The 3,078-nt window shown below is 44.3% G+C and overlaps 1 pseudogene; it reads right to left on the bottom strand.

Moving 5' to 3' along the window:
- Positions 1–1,740: 1,740 nt before the first annotated feature.
- On the bottom strand, positions 1,741–2,776 carry LOC149994665 (small ribosomal subunit protein eS4, X isoform-like; annotated as a pseudogene).
- Positions 2,777–3,078: the final 302 nt, after the last annotated feature.

The raw sequence follows: 3,078 nt of genomic DNA, 5'->3' as shown, positions 1-3,078 counted from the left end.
CTTAGTTGGATTCTGTTTTTATTTTTTAGATTCAGTGTTGATAGTTGTGAGCTTGTTGTCATTTTAGTATTCATAGTTTTGATCTTTTTCTTAAATAAGTCCCTTTAACATTTCATATAATCATGGCTCGGTGATGATGAACTCTTAGCTTTACCTTGTCTGGGAAGCACTTCATCTGCCCTTCCATTCTAAATGATAGCTTTGCTGGATAGAGTAGTCTTGGCATCACATTGAATACAGCTTGCCAGTCCCTTCTTGCTTGCGAAGTTTCTTTTGAGAAATCAGCTGACAGTCTTACAGGCACTCCTTTGCAAGTAACTCTCTGCTTTTCTCTTGCTGTTTTTAAAATTCTCTCTTTATCTTTCACCTTTGGCATTTCAATTATGATGTGTCTTGGTGTGGTCCTCTTTGGGTCTAGATTGTTTGGGGCTCTCTGTGCTTCCTGGATTTGTCTATCTATTTTCTTCACCAAATTTGGGGAGTTTTCCTTCATTATTTTTTCACATAAGCTTTGAATTTCTTGCTCTTCCTCTTCTCATTCTGGCACCCCTATGGTTCAGATGTTGGCACGTTTAAAGTTGTCCCAGAAGTTCCTAAGCCTCTCCTCAGGTTTTTCAATTCTTGTTTCCTCATTCTGTACTGGTTGACTATATTTTTCTTCTTTATGTTCTAAATCATTGATCTTAACCCCAGTTTCCTTCCCTTCATCATTGGTTTTGTGTGAATTTTCCTTCATTTCACTTAGCATAGCCTTCACTTTTTCCCTTATGCATTTGCCGTACTCAAGCATATTTATCAAGCCTGTGAGCATCTTTATCACCAGTGTTTAGAATTCTGCATCTGTTAGGTTGGCTATCTCCTAGTCTGTTAGGTTGGCTATCTCCTTGTCACCTAGTTCTCCTATTGGAACCTTGATCCATTCCTTCTTTTGGGACATACTTCTCTGTCTCCTCATCTTGACATGCTCCTGTGTTTCTTTGCCTCTGTGTCTTAGGTAGAGCTGTTGCTCCTGTTACGTTGTAAGAGGCGGAGCCTTAGGTATTCGTCAATACAGGGCGACCCATTTCACCACGTTGTGGCACTGTATGTGGGGGAGCGGTCAAAGAGGGAACAATGCTGCTTGCTCAGCACCTTCGTCTTTTCCAGGCACTACATCCACTTCCGTATGGAACTGGCACCTCTCTAGCTGTTGCCCTGGCCATCGTTCCCAGAGTCGATGGGTCTGTGGCTGTTCTAGCGCTGTGGTGGCCCTTTAAACAAGAAGACTGCTGAGAGACTAGCAGTTTCTTCCTCCACCCCAACCCCCACTGGTTTGCACAGTCAGAAGCAATGAGGCTTGATTTTCCCTGGCACTGGGACCATGAGCTGCAAGGTCTGGTCAGGAGCTGGGAACGCTCCCCAGTGTCCCTCCCCACTTTTTAAAACATGTGACTGCTTTCTGCTGACCTGCAAATGCTGCCGCCACCACAGCCACCACACCGCATCCTCTCCACTCGGGCTCCGCCCCTCCTACCTGTCTGGATGAGTATTTCTTCTTTATATCTTTGTTTGTTGGATTTCCATGCAGCTTGATTTTCTGGAACTTCTGGTTGTCTCTAGTTTTGAGGTAGTTGTATTCCTTCTTAGTTGTGGAGGGAGACCCAGTGTGTCTATCTAGGCCTCCATCTTGGCTGGAAGTCCTCCCATGCTGTATTATCTTTAATTATGTACAAAAACTTTTCCAATCATGTCACCGAGAGCTCATTTCTCCTCTGCTCTGTTTGGTGCCAGTCTCTTGCCCCTCTCTTCAGCAATGGTGAGGTAGATACCCTGTCCACAGGGAAGCAAAATCTATGGCTTTTTGCCTTTGCCAACAACAAAAATGTTGGAGAGCCAGGTGTCAAAGCCATTGTCATTGGAATCGTTCACATGAACTACACCAAATGAACCAGGGTGTCTTTCTCTGTTGGGTATCACACAAATTCTTCCCAAGTTAGCTCCTCCAGTCACCATACACAGGTTACCAATGTCATACTTGATAAAATCAGTAATTTTTCCGATCTCCAAATCAATCTGAATGGTGTCATTCACCTCAATTAGGGGATCAGGGTTGCGGATGGTGTGAGTATCATCGGTTTCCAGATGTGGGATTCCTTTTGTGCCCACAAAGATCTTCCTGACTTTGCACAACTTGGACCTGGCCTCCTCAGGTGTAATATGATGAACAGCAAAGCAACCCTTTGTGTCACAGATCAGATGGAAATTCTCTCCGGTCTTGTCAATGCTGATCACATCCACAAAACCAGCAGGAGCCCCTGGCTGCTGTGGCTCAGTGAATTGAGCGTTGGCCTGCAAGCCAAATGTCACTGGTTCGATTCCCAGTCAGGGCACATGACTAGGTTGCACGTCAGGTACCCAGTTGGGGGCGCAAGTGAGAGGCAATCACACAGCGATGTTTCTCTCCCTCTCTTTCTCCTTTCCCCTCTCTCTAAAAATAAATAAACAAGCAAACAAATAAAGAAAGAAATAAATTATTTAAAAAAACCCCAGCAGGGTAGGTTATATCGGTTCGGACCTTGGCATCAATCTTAATAAACTGCTGCATGCAAATCTTCTTTATTTCATATTCTGTTAGGGCATAGTTAAGTCTGTCTTTTAAGGAAATGAGAGGGAGCCATTCTCTCAGCTCCTGGGGACTGGGAGATGGCCAAGAAGCAAACACACCAGTCAGTTCATCCAGCATCCAGTGCTATGGAGCTGCTATGTGCTTCAGATGGTCCTTGGGACCACAAGTCATGGCTTCACTAGGCACAGAAAAGGACCTTCTATTTCTGGTGCATCCAGAAGAAAGAGTAGGAGGCTGTGCATCGGTGTTTCTTTCTCTTATTAGGACACCAGTTCCGTTGGATTAGGGCCTTACCCTTATGACCTTATTCAACCTTGATTACCTCCTTAAAGTCCCTATCTTTAGACATGGTCACATTGGAGGTAAGGGCCTCAACATAATAATTGGGTGGAGGCACATTCAGTCTATAACATGAACTAAAAAGTGTATCTAGTAAGTGCTCAAAAACGGGGAGCAATGGTAATAATAATGAG

The sequence above is a fragment of the Furipterus horrens genome, unplaced genomic scaffold (genome assembly GCF_987537825.1).
Source record: "Furipterus horrens unplaced genomic scaffold, mFurHor1.1.pri manual_scaffold_13, whole genome shotgun sequence".
NCBI lineage: Eukaryota > Metazoa > Chordata > Mammalia > Chiroptera > Furipteridae > Furipterus > Furipterus horrens.
The sequence above is the reverse complement of the archived record's forward strand: the minus strand, read 5'-3'. Positions and strand labels throughout refer to the sequence as shown.